Source organism: Notamacropus eugenii, chromosome 1 (assembly GCF_028372415.1).
Source record: "Notamacropus eugenii isolate mMacEug1 chromosome 1, mMacEug1.pri_v2, whole genome shotgun sequence".
NCBI classification, from domain to species: domain Eukaryota; kingdom Metazoa; phylum Chordata; class Mammalia; order Diprotodontia; family Macropodidae; genus Notamacropus; species Notamacropus eugenii.
The window spans coordinates 139,920,028-139,947,369 of record NC_092872.1 but is presented as its reverse complement, the minus strand read 5'-3'; positions in this window follow the sequence as shown (position 1 = coordinate 139,947,369).

Sequence of the window (27,342 nt, the reverse complement as noted above, 5' to 3'; positions counted from 1 at the left end):
TGAACTAAATGATTTGGCAGGGTGTGACAGTCTTATTCAGTTCTACTTTTAGAGGGTAGAATGAGGACCAATGAGTGGAAGTTATAAGAAAACAAATTCCAGTTCAACATGAACAAGAATGTCCTCAAAATCTTTAACCTTGCTAATCTGATCAACAAATCCAATAGTCTATGTTCAATTTAACTTGTATACATTTTGAGACAATGCAGAAAAGAAAGGCAGCACCATAGTATGTAGTATGTAGTATCGGAGGGGAGATAGTTGAAGATGAGCGGGGCTTTCCAGTGGAACTGAAATTACACTATCCATATATAGGACCAGCTCTGAATGCCACAGAACAATTAATTAGGGGAGAGGTACCCCTGGTCTAAGTCATCCCGGGAATAAATTAGTATTCTGGGAAATGTATTTACTCTAAGTCACTCTAGGAATAAATTAGTATTCTGGGAAATGTATTTACTCTAAGTCACCCTAGGAATAAATTAGTATTCTGGGAAATGTATTTACTCTTTCAGGTAATATTAATTGTATTAGTAGTTATAGTAGTTACAGCAAGAGAAATAGCTAGCATTTTTATAGCACTTTAAGGTTTGCATTGCAGTTCACAAACATTATCTCATTTGATCCTCACAATAGCTCTGGGAGGTAGGTGCTACTTTTATTCTCTGTTTTACACATGAGAAAACTGAGGCAGACATAGGTTAAATAATGCTCAGGATCATAGCTTGAAAGTGTCTGGGACTAGATTTCAACCCAGTTCTTCCTGATTGCAGATCCATCAGTAAAACCTAGATGCCTATAGGTCATTGAGGTATGGTCAATATACCTTTGTGACTTCAGAGCAAGACCAGAGACAGATTTTGTCATACATTGCCTTGGATAATGAAATTCAGCAATCACCTACATGGTGGGCAAGAAGTTAAAGAGTTAGGCTTCAAAGGGCATTAGACCACAAAATAGCTTTTTTAGCAGGAGCTAGTAAGGAGCCATCCCCAGGGAAATATTCTCAGACCTTTGAGTCATGGATCATCTAATGAAAGGGACTGCTGAAAAATAGATAAGGACCACTCTCCCTATATCTCACTGGTTTTTCAGACCTAACAAGAACGTCTCCCATTCCCCATACTCTGCCAGGGGTCACCTAGTACATCTTTGAAGGAGAACAGGAAAATTGTGGCCACAGCATAGCCTTGCATCAGAGCTTGAAAAGTATATCCTTTTTATGTTAGTTAAGGAACCATTTGCTTGCATGCTTGAGTATTTCAGTTACTAGATCTAATCCTTGCCTGAACAACCTCTTAACTGCCTTAAAAGCAAACACCAAGTCATTGATATGGTTGGTATAAGGAACTCCCAGTGAGGATACCTTCTCTGTCAATGTCTTCTCTGAAACTGAAAGTCTTAGAGTTTCCTAAGGCACTAAGAGGTTGAATGACTCACTACTAGTATGTGTCAGATGACTTACTTCAGGGCTTCTTGATGGAGACAAGCTCTTAATAATACTGGGCTCCTCTATTAAGAGGGTGCTATGTGAAAAGCATCATAGTAGGTACTGAGAGAAATATAAAGATGAATAAGATCCTTTCTCCATGAGTAGTAAATACATTTACATATTTATTAGTAGGTAGTACCCTCTCCAGGAGATACCCCCCCCCCAACTTATCACTCACAAGTTTTCAGTTCGGCTTGGGGTGAGGGAAGAGGGTCATGTGATTATTCTCCCAGGCTTAAAGTATAGTCTATAAGAGTACACTGCTAAAAATATAGCCCACAAGCTTGCTATGGGGGTGCATGAGCTATTGATTTAGATGCATAGACCCACCATCAATAAGTAGAAACAATTAACTCAAAGCAAATGCATTTACTCAGACAGCATAGCAAGACCAGTAACTATAAAGTGTAAATAAAACTGAAGTATAATCTTCCACAAATACACACAACATCTGTGGGAAGGGTAGACTCAGAATCTACTGAGAGTGAGGCATGTGTACAATGAGTGATGCAGATAGCCAAGACAACTAAGAATGCAGACACTACAGCCTCTCAATATCCTTCCTCCCTTTCTCTTCCCACAGTCCTCACATTTTTGGGCAACAACTACGATGATAATAATAATAATAGTTTGTATTTAATTCGTGCTCTAAGGTTTGCAAAGCTCTTTCCATACATCATCTCCTTTGAGTCTCACAACAATGTGGTGAGATTTTACAGAGGTGGAATCTGAGACCCAGTGAACTGAAATGGCTTCTCCAAGATCACAAAACTATTAAGGGTCAGAAGCAGGAATCAAATCCAGTTCTTCTACCTCTTGTCCAGTGCGTTTTCAACTCTACTATGGTGCCCCTGATGTGAGAGGGGGCAGAGAGGGGAGAATGAAACTTATCTATAAGCCAACAGGACTTGGTGATTGCCTGGGGCAATAAAAGAGAGGGATAGATCAAAGGTCTCTAAGATTTTGAGCCTAATCATTAAAAAAAAATGATACAATTAACAGAGACTGAAAAGTTGTAGGAGAGAAGGGACTTATGTACTTGCATTCAGTATTAAATATGATGAATTTAAGATCAGATAGCAAATATCAATATTTATTGTATAGTGATACTCATTAAATCTAACCTAACCCCCTTTTGTTGTTAACTTTAATTATAATTCTTCTCTTCTATCTTTTTGTGTGGTTTAGGAATGGAGAGAAGGAATGAGGGCTGTTATTTTCTGATCTTATTGATTAGACACATAAATGCTCATTAAGATCTTTCTAAACTGGGCCAGGCATTGCTAAATGTATTATTTGGTATCACCCCTCCCCTTTTATCCAACCATTGGCTTATTACAAAGCTGCAAAACAACACATAGGAACTGATGACATTTAAGATGGCTTATTTCCAGTAATTTATGCCATTTGCATTGCGATCTGATTTCTAGGTCTTGCCCTGACAAGCTAGATTTTGCCGGAACATCAATTAAATGAAAATTAATTGTGGGACTGTGGTGAAGAGGCTAGATTCTTATCTTAACCAATGTCTTGACTACAGCAATGCCCTTCTATTTGGGGACTACGTACATGAATAAGGAACTGGCTCTTCTCATTTTATAGATTATTGAATTTAGAGCTTAAAAGGGTATTCGATATTATCTAGCTCAATCCCTTCACTTATAGAAGGGGAAACAATCAGTGACTTGATAGCAAGTAGTAGAACCAAGGTTTGAACTCAGGTTCTCTCATACAAAATCCTGTGTTCATTCTACCAGAACACTTTATCTCTTTCCCCTGTGGGTTGATGCTGTTGCCTAAAATTCTATCATTGGGACTTTAGTCATTAGGATCAATTCGTGATGAGTAAAAATTCAATTGTCCTTTTCCCAGTTTATACTAAGGCAGCTAGGTGGTTCAGTGGATAGAGCACTGGGTTTGGAATCAGGAAGGCTCATTTCCTGAGTTCAAATCTGGCTTCAGATATTTGCTAGCTATGTGACCCTGGACAAGTCACTTAGCCCTATTTGCCTCAGTTTCTTCATTTACAAAATTAACTGGAGAAGGAAATGACAAACTACTACAGTATCTTTGCCAAGAAAACCCCAAATGGGGTCATGAAGAGTCTGACATGACTGACATGACTCAACAACAACAGTTCATACTAAGATGTCAAAATTAGGCTCCCTGACGGGAGGTACTAGACATTCTATGGTCCTATGATCTCAGAGTGAAACAACCGTACTGATTCTGCTCAACTGGCAATTATCCAGGAACGTTTTGAGAGATACCTGGCCTGGTGGAGAGCCCGTAGGCAGTGACAGGATGGGAAAAGGCTTGGTGGGAGAAAGCAAAGCCACCACAAAGGAGGAAGAATACCCTGAAAATAGAAGTGAGTGGTCATGTTGCACTCACTAATCCACTCTTCACCCCAAGCTACCAAAGGCTGCTGAAGAAAATCACACTATAAATTCATGCTACCTAACTGGGCCTTTGCAGAGCAATTCTTTTATTAGGCTCTGATTTTCTATCACATTTCCCACAGCAAATGTTCCAAATTTCCCATCTCATCAATCCTCTAACACAAACCCATCTCTTCTACCATGTCAACAAGTACTTAATATATGCCAAGAATTATTCTAATCAGTGGTAATGTGTGTTTATCCTTTGTTGCTGAAGAAGACCATTCCATCAGAGAAATGATGACATGACTTGCACTTGACTTTGTTTTGAGTGAGGGAGGGCTGTACAGGTCTCACTTCTCCTCCAGAGCCATCTGAATCCAGTGACCAGATATTCATCAGAATGACTAGAGATGACCCAGGATGAGGCCATTGGGGTTAAGTGACTTGCCCAAGGTCACCCAGTTAGTGAGCTAGTGTCTGAGGTGAGATCTGAACTCAGGTCCTCCTGACTCCTGCACTGGTGCTCTATCCACTGAACCACCTAGCTGCCCCAATCAGTGGGAAGAAAACAAAAGGCAAAACCAAGGCCTGACCTCAAGTAACTCATGTTTTAATGCTGTGATGCTAAGATTGATATCATCCATCATGTGTTCTCACATCTCTCATCCTCCAGACCTCTCTGTGTCTTTATTCATCATTATTTGATCTAATTCCAAAGGGTGGATTATCCTCTTCTTTGATTCCTTCTCTTGTGCCATCTCCTGGGAGTACACCCACCTACCATAATCACTATATTCTTACATTCCTCCCCTTCTCTTCCCCCTCTCCTACATCCCCTACTCTCCATTTCCTTCTCTTTGTTTCTGTCCATTTTTGTCTGTTTTTCTGTCTCTCTCCACCCCCTCCTCTCTCTCTCATTGTCCCTGTCTTTGTCTCTCTCTGTTATACCCACCCACACTACTGACTCTTTCTGCACTGCAAATATGTTCAGGTCACCCCTGCCTAAAAAAATTCCATTGTCCCTGTGCTCTTATCCTATTCTTTCCTGTCTTTGCTTTTAAACTTCTAGGGGAAGTGGTCTGTAGCTGATGCCTTCAATTCTTTACCACTAATTCTTAACTGTCAAACCCACAAAGTCCTAGGATATAAAACAGAGGTTCTTGACCTTTTTTTGTATCAAGGAAGGATGGCTAAGTATGTGGACTGCTTCTCAGAAAACATAAAAATATATTACATATATTTATAAATATAATATAATATATAAACAAAATATATGAGGATAAAGGAAACCAATTATATTATCAAAAAAATTTTAAGGTTCACAGACCCTAGGTTAAGAACCCCCTGACCGAAAACTAGACAGGACCTTAGAGATCATCTAGTTCTACCCTCGTGTATTTCAGCTCCTTGTAATTTAATTTCCAACCCAATCATTCCAACGATCAAGTGAGTCACCCACCTAGTCCATGGCAGAGCTAGGGACATAGGTTTCTTACCTATTAAGGTGCACTTTTTAGTATAGCCCCCTGCTCTCTCCAGTTATGGAAATAATGCTCAAAACAGAGCACATATTCATTTGTCCAATTTGTGCATCTCTGCAGCCTAATAAGAAGCAGCATGGCATGGTGAATAGAGAGCCTCAATGCTAGACCTGGACTCAAGTCTCATTGCTGAGCAATAAATATCTGTTGTTAATTGCTATAACTTGTCAGCTACACTTAGGAAAGAGTCCAATTCTTTCTACTGAATCTCAACATCTGGAGTTCAAGCTCTAATTTTCATTAACTACCCCCAAGGCAAGCACAAGGCAGGTGTTATTAACCCCATTTCAAAGATGGAGACACTAAGATATGAATGGATTAACTGACTTACTCAGAATCATGCCCTGAATCCATAGGTGAAGGCTGGGGATTTAGATCCTTATAGGGTCTATTCATCAGTGACTAGGTTATGTTGCTAGGGAAATCATTTCAGATTAGCTGAGGTCCATATTTCAATTAAACTCTCTAATTTGACTTTTACTGCGTCTACCTTCTTCTGCCTTTTATTTCAGGACCCACAGGTTTACCATCAGTACAGACACTCCCAGGATGAATTAATTACTAGAACAGGCAAAGCTACATAGATATCATTTGAAGTATTGTGCCCAATAGAAGCATTATTAATATTAAAATGAGATTTTTTTCCCTCAGTATAGTACTAACCATTTTTGTGGGCAATGTAAATATTTACAACTTAGAACGAAAATGGATGTAATATTGGAAGTGAATTTGGAGATGTACAATAATAATTTAAAATTTGATATTGACATAAGCCCTGGAGGGAGTATAACCAAATTACATAGAGAGAAAGGAAAGCATTTAGCCATCAATTTTACTCTTCCTTGACAATGATTCTAAAAACACAATGCTGAATAAGATCTGGCAGTTTCCTGACTATGAACAGCGATATAGTAACATGTCAGATAATACCCATACCACTATCAGATACAGACGCAGTCTTGCTGTAGTCATCCATCCATGGTGTAGCTCTCTAAAGCTGTCAAGGCATGTTATTAATAAAGCATATTGCAAGGCAGTACATTGCAGTGTATGGTATTTATCTTGTTGGGAGCTGTAACCACCTGAAACAACTGTCTTTGTACCAAAAAACAATTCAGATTTATTAAAAATCTTAGTAAAGGTGAATATAATGAAGACCAATAACAGTTGCTTTACTTACTTATAAAATATTCAAGCATTGACTTTTTTTGGTGGAGTCTTTGAACACCTGAAACAACTGTCTTTGTACCGAAAAAACAATTCAGCTCTTTTACAAATCTTAGTAAAGAAGAATGTAATTAAGATCAATAACAGTTGTTTTAGTTACTTATGAAATATTCAAGCACAGATTTTTTTTTTTAAATGGATTTACAGTTTGCGTTTCACCAATTGATCTCGGACTGTGCAGTTCCGCTGTATGATCTCTTATCCTTTCACCTTCTCCTGGTCAAGCCGTTCAATTTCTCTGGATCTCATTTTCCTCATTTGTAAAATTAGGAGATTGCCCAAGACCTCTGAGGTCCCTTTCAGCTCTTGATCTATGATTCTGATTCTAAACCAAATTTCCAATCTCACTACAACCTTGGTCATTCTACCTCTCACAGTTTTTTCAGCATATGGCTACACCTCTTACTTTTCTCCTTTTGAAATTTTAATGCTACGGTTAATCAGTTCACCTTTACACTCTTCTCTGTCTTTGAATCTCTTGCCTCTCTTTTTCCACAGCCACTCATTGATTTCTAAATCCTCGTCCTGAGTTGGTCCCACCATCTGCCATTTACACTTATTCTCCTGAGCTGCTAATCGTAACTGGAGGAAATCACACAACGGTGCTGAGTTCGCCACAAATTCATGCTATCTAAACTTAAGTGGGCCTTCCCTGGACCATATCAACCCTTTTACACATTCCTGATTCCCTATCACACTTTCAAAATAATCTGTTCATAACATTCTCTTCTCCTCAAGCAATCTCCATTACTGTCTTCCCCTTCTTTCTCACACTTAATATTTCCAGGGGAAAATGGTAGCCATCTTTCAGAAGTTCCATTTTCTTTCTACTTCTGTAGCTCCAATCCCCTCAGCATCTTCTCCTTTTCTCTATTCTTGGAGAAAGTGGGGGTCCTGCTCCTTACCAGGATCACCCCGTCTATTTGGGTCCTTGATCCCATCCCTTCTTGTATTCTCCCTGGTTTTTCACTTCAATCATTTCCTCTCTTTTTATTATCTTCATTCTCTCTCCACTACCTCCTTCTAGCCTGCTAACAAAATATATGAATTGCCCCATCCTTAAAAAAAATAAAACTCTTCACTTGACCTTGACATCTCCTTAAGATATCATTCTATACCTCTCTTCCTTTTTAGCCAAACTCCTAGAAAAAATTTGGGTATCCTTGTTTCTATTTTCTTACCTCCTATTTACTTCTCAGCTCATTGCAATCTGGTTTCCAGACTCATCACTCATTTGAAACTGCTCTCTTCAAAGTTATCAATCATTTCTTAATTGCCAAATCAATTGGCTTTTTCTCAGTCCTCATCCTTCTTGATGTCTCTGCAGCAGCTGACACTATTGACCACATTGTTTTCTCCTGGTTCTCCTTCTACCTGTCTGGTCATTATTTCTTAGTTTCCTTTGCTGGATTGTTATTCACATCCTTCTTCCAACTATGGGTTCACTTCCCATGCCTTGTCCTGGTTCTTCCTTCCTTCGGTCTTTCTCCACCCTCAGTAATCTCATTAGTTGCCCATGGGTTCAATTATCACTTCTAATTTACTAAGCACTTACTCTGTACCAGGTAATGTGTTAGATATTGGGGATACAGATACAAAAGATAGTTCTCAAGGAAGGTTTATTCTAGTAGAAGGTGACGTACATATAGGGGAGTGGTAGGCAGGGAAAAGGGTTTATTTCTGTCATAGATATGATGAGTGGAACCAGAGTGCAGCTGATCATCAGGGTCCTCCAGAGGCAATGGTAATAATTGACTAGATTATTGTTCTCAGAACAAGAGGTTGAAGTGGTGGAGATTGGAGGTGAGGTTATGGGCAATGGAGGGCAGATGGTAAGATTTTCTAAGATAAAAGGTGGATGGATGTGATGCATAATCTTGGGTAGGTAGAGACAGTTAGTTAAATGACTTTGTGCCCGTTCCTTCTTCAATCAAGCTTAGCATTCATCAATCAAGCATGTTCAGTTATTATGGCTCCTTCTAAGACTTGGTATCTCCTTCAGTAAGTCAAACCATTGCTGGAATGAGTCACTCCACTGGGGCACTGTCTCCTCAATGGACTTTTGCTAATGTTACTGGTTCTCGCAGTCTCCAGTACTGACTACAGTTGCTGAGGGGACCTCTGATGGCTCTTCTAACCTTCTGAAGTTCACAGGGCTATCACCCAGTCAGTTCTGCCACAGGATACTCATTTACCTAAGATCAGGAATACATAAATACAAAAGAGAGAAAAGAAACAGAGGCTCCCCCTGCTTATAGACGCATGGCAGTTGAGTTGGAGGAAAGGCCTGCCAAACCCTCCCTCACCCAGTAGCTCACAGCAATCTTCTTTACTCAAAAATTGCCAGGGAAGAGAGGGAGAGACCATCTACTCAAACCTTTTGTAAATATATTCAATTCTGGGTTGGCAACTTGTGAGTTTTAACTTTGAAGTCAATTAAAGGACTTTTCACCATCATCATATAGTAATGCTCCTTAGTCACTCCTGGCCAGAAAATAATTTCCTAAGTTTCATTTGTTGGACTGGCAGCAAGCAAAGAATATTGTGCATGTTTTGTATAACTCACCAAGAAGGACAAATTTGGGCATGACCTAAAATTAGTTCCAAATTTGTGCGTATATACAAGATAGATACAAGATAATTTTTTGTTGCGGGTTGGGGGGATCAGGAAAGCCTTCATATAGACAGTGTCATTTGATATGAGCCTTGAAGGAAATTAGGGATTCTAAGAGGTAAAAGGAAAGAGGGAACATATCTCAGGCATAGGGGATGGCTAGTATTTATTGGCATGGAGGAACCATCACTGCTTTGAATGAGAAAAGCAAGTTGGCCCTATGAGACAGGAGGAAAGGTGATATTCATTAAAATAAGCTGTCTTCCTTTACATTAATCTGATGTAAACTAATCAGAACTCTGACTCAAATAAAAAATACTAGCTGGTATAACAAATGACGAGCAAGATGATTTTAGAAAAACCTGGAAAGACATGAACTGAACAAAGCAAAGTGAACATAAACAGGAAAACAGCAATATTATATGTGTGTGCTTGTCCTTTGTTGCTGAAGACCATGTCATCAGAGAAATGATGACATGACTTGCACTTGACTTTGTTTTGAGTGAGGGAGGGTTGTACAGATCACCAGCCTCACTTCTCCCCTAGAGCCATCTGAATCCAGTAACCAGATATTCATGAAGATGACTCAGGATGAGGCGATTGAGGTTAAGTGACTTGCCCAAGGTCACACAGCTAGTGAGTATCAAGTGTCTGAGGTGAGATTTGAAGTCACTCCTGCACTGGTGCTCTATCCACTGCATCATCTAGCTGCCCCAACAAGTAACATTATATGATGAATAACTGAATGACAGCTATTCACAGAAATACGATTATCCAAGACAATCCCAAAGGAATAATGATGAAAAATTCTATTTGCCTTCAGAGAAGGAATTGATGGTGTCTGCATATAGATCAAAGCACACTGTTTTTCCCTCCCTCCCTCCTTCTTTACTTCCTTCCTTTTTCCCTCCCTTTTTTCTTTTTTCCTTCCTTCCTTCTTTCTTTCTTTCTTTCTTTCTTCCTTTCTTCCATTTTCTCTCACAAAATGGCCCATGTGAAAATGTTCTACATGATTGCATGTGTATAACCTATATCAGATTGCTTAGTGTCTCAGGAAGGGGTGTTTGCGGAAGGGAGGGATAGAATTTGAAACTAAAAACTAAAAAAATGCTAAAAATGTTTTTACATGTAATTGGGGGAAAATAAAATATTATTTTTTAAAAAAGGAATACAAGCTTGGTATAGTGGCATACACCTGTAATCTCAGATGCCAGGATAGATCTCTTGACCTTGGGAGTTCTGAGCTGCAGTAGGTTAAGCCTTTTGTGTGTCTACACTGTGTGGCATAAATGTGGTAAGCCCCTAGAAGAAAGAAGGCCACGTGGTTGTCTAAGAAAGAGCAAACCAGCCCAGGTCAGAAATGGAGAGAGTCAAGCTTTTGTGCCAGTCATTGAGGAGATTAGTCCCCACACTTCCACCTTGGGTGAAATAAGGTGATCCAATTTAATTTTTTTTAAAAAAAATCAGATTAAGAGGCATGGAAAATAACTACACAACTGATTTAACATTATGAAGTGAAATGAGGTTTATTGGTGGCATATAGAAGAACAAAGGTCAACCAGAAGCCTCAAATGAATTTCAGTATAGTGCTTGGACTAGTAGCTCAAATAGCCATGCATTATTCTCAAGTTCAAATTCCTGATTACTGAGGGACATTGTGGACCCCACTGATAAAAACCAACTGAGAACATGCTAGCATCAAACTATCACAAACACTGAATGGCTCAAAGGATCACTACAAAGCAGAAGTTTTTAATATCTCTCAGGAGTCAGGATAAACTACTTATCCAGCTAGAGATTTTTTTCTTATTTTTACAATAGTTCCCAGAGTGTATCTAAGTATATCTAAGCCTCTTACTCTGGACTTGGGGCTTCGTCAAATGCAGCTAGGTGGCACAATGGAGAGAGTCCTGGGACTGGGGTCAGGAAGACCTGAGTTCACATCCAGCCTCAGATACTTACTTATTAGCTACATGACCCTGAACAAGTCACTTAACCTCTATCTGCCTCAGTCTCCTCATCTATAAAACAGGCATAATAATATCCCCTATTGGGAGTTGTTGTGAGGATAAAATGGGATATTTATAAAGTTTTTACCATAACCATTTCACAATGAAAATCCTCCCTACTTGACTTTGCATAGGACCTCTGCTAAAAAGTGAAGGCAGTAAGGCCTCTTCACATGCTTTCCCTCTCTTTGGTGGGAAATTCAGAGGATAAGAGAATGAATGAATAAATGAATAATTAAAAAGCATTTTTAAAGCACTGTGTGCTGAGCACTGAGCCAAGTACTAGGGATACAAAGTAAAATATTAGCATGGCCCTGAAGGTTGCATTCTTTTTCATTTTGTTTTTGTGTTTTAAATAATGTTTTATTGGTATCTTTTGTCTTTTATATCATCATAGCTTTTTCTCCCTTCCCCTCTGAGAAAACCATATCTAAATACTAAAAAATAGTATTTTTTAAAGAAAAGAAGAGGAAAAAATCAATACAACTAATCAACACACTGAGAAAGTCTGAAAATGTGTACAATGTACAGTACATGGACATCTCACCTCTATGAAGGAGTGAATTGGGGGTATCTTCTCACATCTCTTCATTTGAGTCATACTCAATCTTTATAATTTTGCTACATTTGTTTCTGATTGTGTATGTGTGGTAATGTGGTTCTTTCCATTTACGTTGTTGGAATTATGCATTTTGCTCTCTTGGCTCTGCTTACTGCATTCTGCATCAGTTCATGTATATCTTTCCGCACTTCTCTGTATTCATCATGTTCATCATTTCTTACAGCACAGCAATATTTCACTATATTCTTGTACCACAATCTTTTCAGTCATTTCCAGAATCAATGAGGATCCTCTTTGTTTCCATTTCTTTGCTATCACAAAATGCAATGCAATGAATATTTTGGTGTGCATGGGGATTTCCTTCTAATCAGAAGAAGTTTATATTCTAATAAGGAGAGACAATAAATATAGGAAATTGAAGGCTAGGCAAGGTTATTTTGCTTTAGGAAGTCAAAAGGATGGAGACTTAAGGCACAGGGCACTTAATTGGTACATACTTTCCAGAAGCAATAGTAGTGTTATTTGATTACTATTCCCAGACCAAGAAGTAAAAACAGGCAGAGTTAGGGGAGGAAGGGAGTAGAATTACATGGCAGGAAGACAGCTGAGGGAAATATGGTTGGGGGTGTGGTGCAAGTTAGAAAGAGTGGGCTAATTGATGAGAAACTGAAACTCAAATAGAAAGTATAATAAAGGATGTTCAAAACATATACAAAGAAATCTTCCCTGCCTACTTCTGGCTGACCTCATTGTCCATTTTGTACAGTCGGAGATGAAGAACTCTTTGGATGTTTCTGTCTACGTGGTGATTCAGCAGTGAAAAGACTTGACATTTTAGTATGACAAAGCAAATACTGAGAATCTCCCTTGGTCCTCTCCCTGCATGGTGTCAGCAATAGGGAGGCAAACAACTGCATTGATTCAAAGAAGAGACAGCTCCCAAATCACTCACTTGCTTCAACCCTTCCATAGCACATGGTGTGTCTTGTCTCTATATAGGATAGTAAGGAAATAGATCTATGCTCCCCTCCCACCCTCAGCTGCTGTTCATACATGAAGCATGAACTCAACAGGTAAGCTTGCAACAGCCCGAGTAGGTGATTGAACATCACTGGAAGTGTCCAGTGACACCTTTGGAAGAAATCTTGTGAATCTGAGAAATCTGAAGGTCCTGAATACAATTATGGGAGTTGGTTAATGATGGGGTAAACTTTTGCATGAATAATAATAGTCACCAACTAAATGATTAGCCCAACCTTGACTTTGTATCAAGTGAGTTGTTTGGAGAGTGTAGAGCTGAACCAAAATATAAAATGTAAATTTATATAAAATATTTTATCTAATTGGCAATACTACAAACTGTTTAATATTCTGTGAGATTTAAGTATCAGTCTCTCAGCAGACAGTAATTATAAATTAAGTTATTGAATCCTGCTTTAAGTTTGCTTCTTGGCAAATGTTCGCTGTTAAGGACAACTCTTGGCTCTAAGCCTATTTTCATAAGACTCTCCTCATTGATGGAGGCTGATGATTCAATGATCCTTACCTACATAAGAAGTGGAGTTGTCAAAAGATTGAGAGGGGAGAGATCCTGGTCTTCTGGCTTTAAGAAAGAAGACATGTGGTTGTAGATTCTCTTCAGCTCTCTGAAGGGAGAGAAAGACTCTAGGAAGAAGCTAACATATAGAAGAGTCAATAATCATGTTGCTGTTCCCAACTTGCTACATCTGAGGCTTCTATTTGCTGTTTGCTACATGCTAATCTTTTATTTTTTTAAGTAATTTTTCTTTTACTTAATATTTTATTTTTCCCCAATTACATGTAAAACCAATTTTTAACATTCATTTTTTAAAAATTTGAATTCCAAATTCTCTCCTTCCCTCTTTCCCCAACCCCCCCACCATTGAGAAGGCAAGCAATTTGATATAGGTTATTCATGTGTAGTCGTGCAAAACATTTTCATATTAGTCATGATGTAAAAGAAAACATAGAACAACACTCACCCCCACCCCACCCCCCAAAAAGAGAAAATAAAGAAAGCAAAAAAAAAGTATGTTTCAATATATATTCAGTCACCATCAGTTCTTTCTCTGGGGATGGAGAGCATTTTTCTTTATTTTTTTATTTTAAATTATTTTATTTGTTTTCAGTCTTCTACAATCACTTCAATATATCTTAGATTTTTTCCCCTCCCTCCCCCTTTCTCCCTCCTCCCTTCCCACTCCCTCCCCAAGATGGCATGCCATCTTATATAGGTTCTACATGTACATTCCTATTAAATACATTTTCACCTTAGTCATATTGCACAGAAGAATTAAAAAGAATGGGAGAAACCATAAAACAAAACAAAACATAACACAAGAGAAAATGGTCTGCTTCATTCTGCGATCCAATTCCATTGTTCTTTCTCTGGATGCAGAAGGTGTTTTGCCTCAAGAGTCCATTGGGAATTTTTTAGGTCCTTGCATTGCTGTGAAGGACTAAGTTTACCAGAAAAATTCCTCCCACACTGGGGTTGTTGCTATATACAGAGTTCTCCTGGTTCTGCTCCTTTCACTCAGCATCCAGTTCATATAAGTCTTTCCAGGCCTCTCTGAAGTCTTCCTGTTCATCATTTCTTATAGCACAATAGTATTCCATTACATTCATAAACTACAACTTGTTCAGTCATTCCCCAATTGATGGACATCTCCTCGATTTCCATTTCTAGGCACTACAAAGAGAGCTGCTATAAATACTTTTGTACATGTGGGACCCATGCTAACCTTTTAACTTACATGTGGTAGAAAGTGGGGGAGGGATTGCAGCACTTTGGACCACTCCATCCCCATTAATAGAAAGACTGGAATTTGAAAATAGCTGAAAAGACCAAGGAAATTTTTTCATGTTCCTTGTAGTTTAAGACCTAGTGATCAGGAGCTCAGCTTGAACACACTGGACTAACAACATTGGGGTGGGGCAGGTAGGTATGTTCTAGATCAGTACACTTTCTCTGAAGAGAACAGAATGTCCAGTCTCTGGCCCTAATCTCTTGCTTCCTCTCCTGGCAGGAATCCAAATCTGCTTGGCAGACAGGTGGGTGGAGGAGTCTCTGGAGATATTTATCTATTCATGCCTTCCTCCTTATCACATCTAGATAAGTTAATGTGGACACACATAATCTACATAGACAATACATTGTACTCACTAACCTTTACATTAGTATTCTGTGTTTAGCATCTCTTTTGTGTGTAGGAAATAAATATCTGTCCTACACCTGATTCATATTACATACTGACTACCTTCTAAGCCCTATCTTTTGCAGCAACCCTAGACATATGTATAGAACTCAGTTTTAAATAATTTCTTCTCAGGACGTGTAGGTGCAGGGGTTTAATGAACTGAAGGAAATGAATCCTAGCCCTGTTCTTGTTAGAGGTCAGGCTCTTTCAGCACTAAATTCTTTCTGGACCATGTATTTGTGTCTAGAGCAGAGGGTCATTTAGAAAAGGAAGTAATCACAGTAACCTAGCTCTTGTGGGCCCAGCTTTGATGTCATCGAGACAAAAATTAAGCTATGAATTCTTGTCTATCACATGGTAAATGAATAATAGTCGGTACAGGATTTGGGCCTTTCAATCTGATTTATAGGCCAATCATATAACTATAGTGCACCATATCCCTTTGGGGAACAAGAAGCTTAGGGGATATTACCCAAATGGATCTTTGTGTCTCCTTTTTGAGGTGGCATTGTACAGTGGAGAGAGACCCAGGTTAGGAGTCAGAGGACCTGGGTTCAGACCCTCCTTCTGATGTTTACAATCTATAAGAGCATGTACCCATGTCAGTCCTCCTGCTCAGGCCTCAGTTTCCTTATCTTTTGAGAGAGAGTGAGAGGGGAGAAAGAGAGAGAGAGAGAGAGAGAGAGAGAGAGAGAGAATTAGATGACCTCTGAAGGCTCTTCCAACTCTAGATCTATGATCTTATAAGAAAGAATTTGGCTGAATGAAGTGAGCAGGATTGTCAAAGGATATCCTTCCACCCCACTCCACCATTTTTTCTGGTGTTTTAGTCATAAAGGTGACTCAAAAAGAAAACTTAGTTAATATAAAAAAAAAAACTTGGGCATTTGACATATAAATATGTCTAAATCACCTTTAAAATATATTTTTAGTTCTATGAAGTTTGTCTGGTTCCAGGTCTATGGCAGTTAAATCAATATGAGGTGTTCTTGGACGTTAAATGTGCAGAGAATCTAGCTAGTGCAATGAGTTCTCTGTGAATTTTCCAGTCAAAACTGAAGTCAGTGAAGTTTGTCTCTGAAGATCTTCTCCCTCCGTGGAGCCTCCCCAGCTACCCCTTTCCTGGAGTTCCCCCAGGCTTCTACATTGCTTTCAATTAACTGTCAACTAATTTTCTCTATCATCCCTCCCAGGGATGGTTGTACTTAAATGAGGCTTTTAAAAGCAAGAGACTTTCAAGACTCAAATGAGCGAATCTTGAAATGTTAGAATCTCAGGTGTTCTGATTGACATCTTGAAAGATGAGTTGGGGAGGTGGTGTAATGGGTTCCCATTGTATCCTCAAGTGTTTCCACAAAAGCAGCTCCTAGCTGTGCCCTTCAGAATATGCGGTTGTACACATTGAGAATTCTGTGCTGCTTTCTTGCTTGTATTCATTTATAGATGAACTTCGCTGCCTTCTGTATAACACAACAAAAGGATCTGAAAATAAACCTGTGGGTAGAGTTATGCAGTGACTAACAAATGGTTATAAGAAAGATCTAAAAACCTTTAAGATGTCAATCTATTAAACATTTATCTTTTCATTACAAAAATGTACCCTTTGTTTTTGCCTTGCATAAGACTTTGTGACCTTACGATCAACCTGGAAGAAACTTGAAGCTTGGGATATTTCTGTGTTGCAGTACAAATGGGCATTAGGTTATATGTGTGTGTATGTGTGTCTGTGTGTGTGTGTGTGCACGTATGTGTAGTTGCTATGAATGACTGACCCCTAGGCTCAATTGTACTCTGACTAAAACTGCATCTAGACAGCCACAGAGAATTTATAAAAGTTGAGACAAGTGTCTGAATAATTCAAGAAAACCACCAGATTAGTAAATTCATCTTCATGTATATAGAGAGACAGAAACAGCACATATTGAGCAATGAGGCATATTTAAACTTAATGTAAGGAAACACTTCCTAATGATTAACACTATCCAAAAGTAAAATGAGCTGCTTTGGGAGGGAATATATTCTTACTTCCAAGAAATCTTAAAGCTGAGATTGGATGACTATCCTACTGGAGGGTAGATTTCAGGTACACATAGGACTAGATGACATCTCAGACCAGCTGTGGGGTGGCAGTTCAGAGAAAAAAATCTAAAAGATGATGTAGTCCAAGCTCTTCATTTTATAGATGAAGAAACTGAAAGTTAAAGAGAATAAGTGACTTAGCCAAGATCACAAAGGTAGGAAATAATAAAGACAGGATGTGAACTCAGGTCCTAGGTGGCACAGTGAATGGAGTGACAGTTTTGGAGTCAGAAAGACTCATATTTGTGAGTTCAAATCTGGCCTCAAACACTTATTAGCAGTGTGACCCTAAGCAAGTCACTTAATCCTGTTTTCCTTAGTTTCTTCATCTATAAAATGAGCTGGAGAAGGAAGTAGCAAACTACTCCAGTATTTTTGCCAAGAAAACCCCAAATAGGGTCACAAAGAATCAGACGTGACTGAGCACCAACCTCCGGTTAAAAATCCAGTGTTCTTTCCACCACACCAATGGTTCTCAAACTTTTCCAAAGTGGTGGAATTCTTTAGTTTAAACAAAAATTTGGCAAAACTTTTGTAGCAAATCCTCTAAAATTATTATTTTTAGTGTCTGTTAAATAACATGCTAAAAAAAAAAAACAAACTTGCAGTGTTTCAGAGTTCCTTGCAGCACAATTTGAGAAGCACAACTCTCTACTCTGATGTCTTTCTTACAAGAAAAGCTCTCCAAGGAAGAGCAGAGAGTTGATAATTCAACATTAGGAAACACCCACTTGAGAGAGAAAGAAATGACTAGGAAATGAATTTACTTATAAACACCTTTATTGCTACTTTTAACCCCCCTTTGGCTCTAGAATGGTCTCCCCAAGACTTTTTAGATTTAATGCACCAAATATTTATTGAGCACTCTTGGGCAAGTCATTGAAAACCTCTCTGGACCTCAGTTTCCACATTTCCAAAATGGAGATAATACTTAGATTGCTTACCTGTATGTAACACAGAGTTGTTGTAAACGTTTAAAAACCATATAACAAAACATAATGACCTGATATGACATATATATAGAGAGATACGGTACCACAATAATATATTATTAGATTTACACTATACTATAATACTAGACTAATTGGAGTCAATGAAATAGAGAAACAGAGATCTGAAAGGTAGAGAGAGACTCAGTCAGAGAGGCAGGAGAATCAAAAAAGAAAAGTCAGTGTTACCAAATGATATAAGTAGTCAAGGAGATCAGATTTAAAAAAACCCCACCAACTACTGGATTTGATTCAGAGGTCATTAATGACCTTGGAAATACCAGTTTCAGGAAAGTGATCGTGGTGAAGATCAAATTTCAAGGGGTTAAAGAATGAATTCTCCTCTGTCCTCCTCTCTTAGAAATGTTTACTCCTTGAGGGCAGGGACCATTTTCCCTTTTGCTTGGATTTGTATCCTCACTGCTTAGCACAGTGCCTGACATAAAGTAAGCTCTTAATAAATGCTTGTTGCCTTACAGGTGACCCTGGCTTTTTGAAGAATATGGCAATAAAACAAATGCTCTGGCAAGTCTGGAAAAGACTTTGAGCCCAGATTGTATCCTGCTGTCTGAGTACCAGCTGCAGCATGATGAATTTTTCAGCCATAGCAAGTTGCAATCTGTGTTATTAGAAGGAGTAATTCTCCCCTAATGCCTGATCAGATCCTTGCAGATCCTTGAAGTATTGAAGTATAAGGCCTGAGTTGGTAGTAAGGAAATAAAAACTGTTAGAGAAGACTATTGCTTCTAGTAGGAGCAATCCCTTCTTTTTTTTTAAGACTCAGATCATGTATTACCTTTTATATAAGATCTTTCCTGATTCTCCCAATTGATAACTGGAATTATTTTGCTCTGTATATATTTTATAATGACTTACCTGCGTACATATTGTTCCTTCCTCCTCCGAAGCTGTAATAGCACCACTTGCATTGCCTGGTTGTTATAGGGAAAACATTGTAAACCATAAGTATCATCTACATGCAACACATACAGTATACACACCGCCTTGAGGCAGCTAGGTGGCCCAGTGGAAAGAATGTGGGGGTCTAGGTCTGGAAGACTCCTCTTTCTGAGTTCAAATCTGACCTCAGACACTTACTGGCAGTGTGTCCCCGAGCAAGTCACTTAACCTTATTTGCCTCATCTTCCTTGTATGTGAAATGAACTGGAGAAGGCAATGGCAAACTATCCCAGTATCTTTGCAAGAAAACCCCAAATGTGGTCACAGAGAGTGGGACATCACTGAAACAAAGGAACAACAACATACTAAGGTTTGCAAAGCACTTCACAAACAACATCTCTTTTTATCATCACAACAACCTTGGTGCTACTATTATCCTCTTTTTTCAGATCAGAAAGCTAAGGCAAATGGAAGTTAAATTTCTTGCCTGTGGGTACACAGCTAGAAAATATCTGAGGTCAGATTTCTGCAACACTACCTAGCTGCCTCATTATTTGTTTTGTTTTTGTTCAGTTGTTTCAGTCTTGTCTGATTCTTTGTGACCCCATTTGGGGTTTTCTTGGCAAAGACACCAGAGTGACAAGGCAAAGCTACTCAACGTTTATTTAATTTCTGTTTTCTCAGCCAAGAAGAATGCTCTTTGGATGACAGGGGATAGTATAAAAATGGCTAATAGGGAATTGATAACCAGGATAAATATAGAGATAGTAATATGCCCTTGATGAGGTCCAAATAAATTACACATCAGAAAATGGAAAAAATGGCAAATGTCATTACTGAACTACTGACAGTTATTTTTGCAAGATCATGGAGAAGTCAAGAAAGATCAAGGAGAGGCAGCTGGATGGTAGAGTGGAAAGAGTACTGCGCTTAAAATCAGGAATAATTGACTTCAAATTCTGAGTAAGATACCTACTTAAATATGTGACTGTAGCCAAATCACTTAACCTCTCAGCCTCAGTTTCCTCATCTGTAAAACAGAGATAATAATAGCACCTACCTAGCAGTTGAGAGGATCAAATGAATAACATGTAAAGCACTACGTAAATTCTATTTATTATTATTCCTCAGGGCTGGAAAAGGCAAATATCCTGATTTTTTTTAAAAAGGGGATGAAAATTGGGTCTTCAAACTATAAGTCAGTGAGTTTGATTTATATTCCTGACAAAAAAATCTAGCACAGATTATTAAAAGGATGGCTGGTTAACATTTAGTAATGGAAACAATGTTCAAAGGGTAAAGCATGGCTCCATCATGAACAGATCATGCTCGATTAATTATATTTCAATTTTTGAAAGGGTTACTAAGGTAGTAGGTCTAGGCAATGCTGTAGCCATAATGCACCTAATTTTTAAAAAGTATTTGATAAAGATTCTCATGCTGTTCTCATGGAACAGATGGAGAGATGTCGGCTACAGTTGGGTGGATTGGGAGCAGGTTGAATGGTTGAACTCAAAGAATAATCATTAATGTTTGATGCCAAGTTGGAAAGAAGTCTCTAGTGGCAAGCTCCAGGCTTCTATGCTTGCCCTTGTCCTATTTAACATTTTTATCAATGACTTGAATAAACATATAAATGGCATGCTTATCTATTTTGCAGATGACACAGGACTGGAAAAGATAACTAACATAATGGATGATTGAATAGCTTTTTCTCAGATCAAAACAAGATGTTAACAGATCTTGACAGGCTAGAACACTAGGCCAAATCTAAGAAGATAAAATTCAGTAAAGATAAAGGCAAAGTCATACATAGGTTCAAAAATTAATTTCACGAATACAAGATGGGGGAGGCCTGACTAGACAGAAGTTGCTATGAAAAAAGAGCTGAGATTTTACTGAACTACCAGATTCAAGAAGGTGTGATATGTGAGCTCAGAAAGCTAACACAATCTTAGGTTGTATTAAGTTCAGGTGCCCAATGTAATAAAAGGCCTCCAGATGAGACCTGGCTGAAGGAATGGGGGAAGTTTACCCTCTAGAAGAAAAGATTTTGTGGGGCACGTAAATGCTTTTAAAAACTCTAAGGGATGTCACATGGAAGAGGAATTAGATAGGTTCTGCTTGTCCCCTGAAAGTGAACACTAATGCCAATGGGTGGAAGTTGCAAAGGTTCTATCACCTGCTTGAACACCACCAGTCTTTACTTGATGATCTCTAGGTAGGGAAATTCATTCCCTCCCAAGGCAGTCTATTCTTAACTATCAGGGAAAATTTCCTTTAAATAACCCTTGATTTGATTGAACCTTTCTCTATGAGAATCTGTCAGCATGAGTTACTTTTAACTGAACCCAGATGTAGTAAGTTGTACTGGATTTAGACTCTGAAGACTTGGGTTCTAGTCTCAACAATCCTACTTACTATGTAACCTAGTAGAAGTCTCTTAACTTTTGCAAAGCAGTAACTCTCACACAAACCTACTTTACAGGGCAATTCCAATAATCAATCAAAATCATGTAAATGTGATTGCACATGTATAACCTATATATCAAATTGTTTACCATCTCAGAGAGGGGGAAGAGGAGGGGAGAGAGGGAGGGATAGAATTTGGAACTCAAAACTTGAAAAAACAAATGTTAAAAATTGTCTTAACATGTAATTGGGGAAAAATAGAATATTATCTAAAAAAAAAAAGTCAGGCAAAACAAAAAAAAATCACGTAAATAAACTCTTTTTAAGCACAAAGCTGCAGCTGGGTAGATTGATCAGGTCCTGTATTCAAATCTAGTCCCAGATACTTATAGCTTTTTGATGCTAGGCCAGTCACATAACCTCTCAGTCTTGTTTGCTCATCTGTAAAATGGGAGTAATAGTAGCACCTACTCCAGTGGCTGTTGTGAGGGTCAAATGAGATATTTGTTCAAATGTGCTGCAAACGTTAAAGTGTTATATAAGTACTGCCTATTATCATTATTATTCACTTATAGGAAGCAAATGATTTTACTTGACACAGTGAACAGACCAGGGACATGAGCTAGAAAGTCCTAAGTTATTTCGAAGGTCTTTGTTGTCTCTAAAGAATGTGTGGAGCTGCAGTTTCCAAGGCTCTATACTGTTCTCGATGGATGTTTAGGAAGACAGATTGTGGTTGACCTTTTGCCTGCTGCTATTATTTTTACTATTAAAAAAAATAAAAGGGTGGAAAGAATAGTGCAGGATGAGAATGTGTGGAAGGACTTTGATCTTCATTCATAGAACCCTTCCTCTTTCTTCCCCCTCCCTAGACAAGACCATAAACCCATTGAATAATTGCAGTATTATTTCAAAACTATTAGTTGTTTCTTCCTTTCTCTTCCTTCCTTTCTTTATCTTTCTTTCTTTCGTTCTTTTTCTTCTTCCTTCTCCCTCTCCCTCCTCAGTCTTTGCATTTCAATTCTGCTTAAGTGGAGCAACAGTTTTGGGGTTCGCTGTCCCGTCTGGGCAGCCTGAACGGAAAACATAGTGAGACAGAGAAGGTGAAGTAGGCAGAGTTAAAGGTGAGTGCCCATCGACCCCGTATCTTGGCTTAGCCTCCGCTCGGGAAGGCTGCTCTAAGACTGCCTGATCCCGGCTGGAGGAGGTGGGGGAACCCTCCCACTAATCTCCTGTCACTCACTCCCACCCCAGCTTCTCGGACGCCAGAGGTCTGGGCGTCACTCCCGCTACTCTGGCGGAAGGACAAATAGTCCAGGCGTCTCTGCTACTAAGACCATTCAACTAACTGTGGAGCGCAGCCTCTGGCATGAATGCAGCTGCAGCAGCTTGGGGGTAGAGGCTCCAGACCTGGCAGCGATAGAGCTGGGAAGGAAATGAGACAGGGAAGGGCTGTGATATCTACAATCTACTCCAATCTAGCCGCCACCCCCCGCCGCTTCCCAAGGCTGTTCTCGTTCTCGGAAGCTAGAGGGTTGGATAGCGCTCCCAGAGAAAAGTAATTGGATTCCCAGCTTCCTCCACCCTGGCTAAGAGGAAACGAACAGCTGCTGCTCATTTGGGGTGGGAGCTTGGGGTGGGAGGAGCAGCTGGCCCCCGGGGTAGTCTGGAATCCACCAGAGGCTTGTTTGACAGGGAGGTTATTCACTTATTCACTTTTAGAAAAACAAAGCAAAACACTAAGCCACCACTACCACCAATGACAAAAACTCCTCCCTGTTTAAATTGTCCACAAGCGTGCCCGTGAATGGACCTTTACAAGTCTCAGAGCAAAGAAAAGGGTTGTGTATCCACGGAGGGGACCATCAAACTATGAGGACCCAGTTTGCCATCGATGACTGTCTTCCAAGCTGTTGACTCCCAACCAAGTCAATTTACCCAACTCTGACCTGAAGGGCACAGCCAATTGCATTAAAACTCAGCTTGGGGCCAAGGAGGAGCTTTATGGTTTTGTGACAATGTCATACTTGCAGTGGGGGGCAGGGGAGAGGTTAGGAAAAAGAGGTAGTAAAGACCCTATGAGGAAATGAAATGAACTTGCATTTTACAAACTGAAGCCGCATGGCTGTTCTGAATTTGGAGTTAGAGGTCTGGGTTTGAATCCAGAGATACTAGCTCTTCCAATTTCTTCTTCTAATGCTGGTCAACTCATTCATCCTTTTTTTCTGCTTTTATTTTCTCATCTGTAAAATGAGAGGGGTGAAACAGGTCCCTTCCATCTCTAAAGCTAAGGTACTATGGATTTGTGATCTCACAGATGTGGATGAGCCTTTCAGCAAAGGTGGTGATCCATCCATCTTGTCTGGGCCAACTCTAATCCATGTCATATAAATTCTGAACACGGGGCTATTTAAGGTGCTTAGTGCTTTCCTCTAGATCCTTAAACATTGTGTGGGTAACAGTAGTATACATCACAGGCTGTGCATCAGCTCTTTCTAGCAGTTTCTACCTGTCCAGTCCCCCCTTTTCCAGTTATATATTTCTTTGGTAATATCATGTATGCTGTGTTTTTTTCTTCTTCACAACTCTTCATTGATAATATGTTGTAGCTTATTCATGTCCATCATATATTTCTCCACTGCCTTTTTGGTGACTTGAAACAGTAATTCTTCAAATACTTTAGAGAAAAATGAGAAATCAATCTGGAAAGACAGGGTGTAGACAGTCTTTGGTGTATTTTATCCAAGAGACAATTGGGAGTCACTGAAACTTCTTGAGCAGAAGAGAAGCGTAGTCATTTAAAGTGCTATCTTCAGCAACTCAGTCTTCTGGAATTAGCCCAAATAATCAAAGACAAAATTGAATTCTTATCTAAAATTTTCAGAGGAATACCTCAATTCTATGCTTTGCCCAGGCTGGAAAGATCTGTCTTAAGGGAACAATGTCCTCCTGCCCTTGATAGAGAGGTTGGAGAAGCAGAATGGAATAAAAACTATGGCTGACATGAGAGGAAGAGCCTAGAAATATTCCACAAACATTTCTCTGCTCTCATTTTGCTTGATTATTCCTTCCTTCTTAAAATTTTCTCATTTCTTGGCATCCATAATACTAAATAATTCCAGTTCTTCTCTCTCTGATGGTTTTCTTTTTAAAAATTCATTGGCTCATATTTTTCCTCCTGGAACCTAAGTATAATTATTTCCTAAGGGTCCATCCCTGGACTTTTTTACTCTATATACTCTTGGAGGGAGAATTCACTCATTTTCATGACTTCAATGACTACTATCTCCAGTACTGTCCTTTGTCCCCATTCTATATCTTTAATGACTCACTAGATATTTTCAGTTTAATGTCCTACCATCAACTCAAAATGTCTAAAACCAAAGGCATCGTTTGTTTCCCCAGTGTAGATTTTCTTTCCAACTTTTGTCTGTCAGTGACATCACTATTCTCCCAGTATCCCAGGCTTGAAAACTTGGACATCATCTTTTACTTAGTCCTCTCTTTTATCCCTTAGATACAGATTATTGCCACATTTTTTTAAATTTCAAAATATATCAGTCCCTTGTGATGGAATACTATTGGCTCTAGGAAACGATGAGCAGGATGATTTCAGAAAAACCTGGAAAGACTTACATGAACTGATGGAGAGTGAGGTGAGCAGAACCGTGTTGAAACACAATCCACAGTAGCAGCAATATTATATGATGATCAACTGTGCATGACTTAGCCATTTTCAGCCATGCAGTGATCCAACACAATTCCAAAGGACTCATGATGAAAAATGCAATCCACCTCCTGAGAAAGAACTAATGGAGTCTGAATGCAGATAGAAGCGGACTATTTTCCACTTTTTCCATTTTTTTCATATTTTTTTCCTTGGTCTGTGTTTTCTTTCACAACATGACTAATGGGGAAATCTGTTGTGTATGACTGCACATGTATAAGCTATATCAATTTGCTTACCATCTCTGGGAGGGGAGAGGGAAGGAGAATATTTGGAAATTAAATGGATGTTAAATCATTTTTACATTTAATGGGGAAAAAATAAAATATTATTCAAAAATATATATTAGTCCCTTTTCATTGTGCCTTTTGTCAGCTCAGTCAAGACCTAGATTAGTGCAACAGCCTTCTAGCTGATCTCTTTAACTTCAGTTCTGTCAGACTTCTGTTGTTCAGATCTTGACACTCCAGGTATGGAAACAATTCACAAACACAGATTAGTCATTTTTAATCTTATTGAGTTTCCTGAGGCATCGAAAAGTTAAATGATGTGCCCATGGTCGTGTGTATATGCATGTATGTGTATGTATGTATATGTTTGTATGTATACACATGTATATGCATGCGTGTATATAGGTATATGTTTATGTGTATACACATGCATACACATACACACATGTATATGTGCATATATGCATGTACACACGTATATTTAGTATGTGTCAGAGGTAGGACTTAAATTTCACAATTCAGTTTAACTCAATAAGCATTCATTTGGTGATTATTGTGTTCTTAGGAACCTAGCTCCAGGCAAGCAGCTGGGATACAAAGGTCAAAAAAGAATAGTTTGTGCCTTCAAGAAACTTATTTATGATGAGAAGAAAACTATATAAATAAGCAAATGCAATATATACATGCACATGTATATATGTGTGTACGTGTATGTGTATGTGTATGTGTGTATATATATATATATGTATACACACATATATTTTGTTGTCCAGTCATTTCAGTCATGTCCAACTCAAAATCACCCCATCTGGGGTTTTTTGGGGGGCAGAAATATTAGAGTGGTTTGCCATTTCCTTCTCCAGCATATAAATAAATACGTATACATATAGGTATACGTATATAAATAGTATATGTGTAATTATATGGTAATTTTGGGAGTGGGCAAAACTGAGAACAAAAAGCTTAAGCAGTTAACACCCAGTGTGATAGATGGGTCAAGAAAGACCTCATCTAGAGAGTGCCCCTTGAATCGAATCCTAAATGCGACTAGACATTCAAGATGCAAAATTAGGAGGAGAGCATTCTAGGCACAAGGGATCCATTATGTGCAAAGGTATGTAGGTAGAGATAGAATGCAGCACATAGGGAACAAAGCAGGCCAGTTTGGCTGAGATGTAGAGTGAAGGAGTAATGGGAAGTTAGTCTAGACTAGAAAGATAAGTTTAAAACATTGTGATGAGCTTTAAATGACAGACAGGGGAATTTGTGTTTTATCTTAGAAGACATAAGGAACTATTGAAACTTCTTAAGTAACAAAATGATATGTCAGATTGTGTTTCTTCAGAGTGAGGCCATATATTAGTTATACTTATGTTACTGCTACAGTGCTGAGCACATATTTGGCACTGAAGTATTGATGGATTGGTAGTTTCCCTGTCTCAAGGGCAGCTGTAGCAAATCTGAATCACTGCTTTAGGAATATGGCAGCCTTGTGGAGAATGGAGTAGAGTGTAAAGAGTCAGGGAGATCAATTAGGAGGCAACTTCATTAGTCCAGGCAAGAGATGTTAAGGGCTTGGACTAAAGTGAGAATGGAGAAAAGGGAACAAAGTGAAAGATGTTATAAAGGTAGGGTCAATAGCATTTGGAAAATGGTTAGTTATGATCATTAAGGGAGAGTGAAGAGTCAAGGATAACTGCACGTTTTCAAATATGAGTGATTAGAAAGATGGTGGTGCTCTCTCCAAAAGAGGAAAGTTGGGAAGAGAAGTGGTTTGAGAAGGATTATCTTCCTCACTCCAAGGTTCAACCTCTATCCACTATACCATGCTACCTACCTCTGAGAGAAAAGTCTTCCAGAAGCACTTTCATGACATGGCCAGCTATTTCATTAGCAACGTAGGTTAAGCTCATTTGCATGACTTTCAAAGTCATCTATAATTTGAATTCTCTACC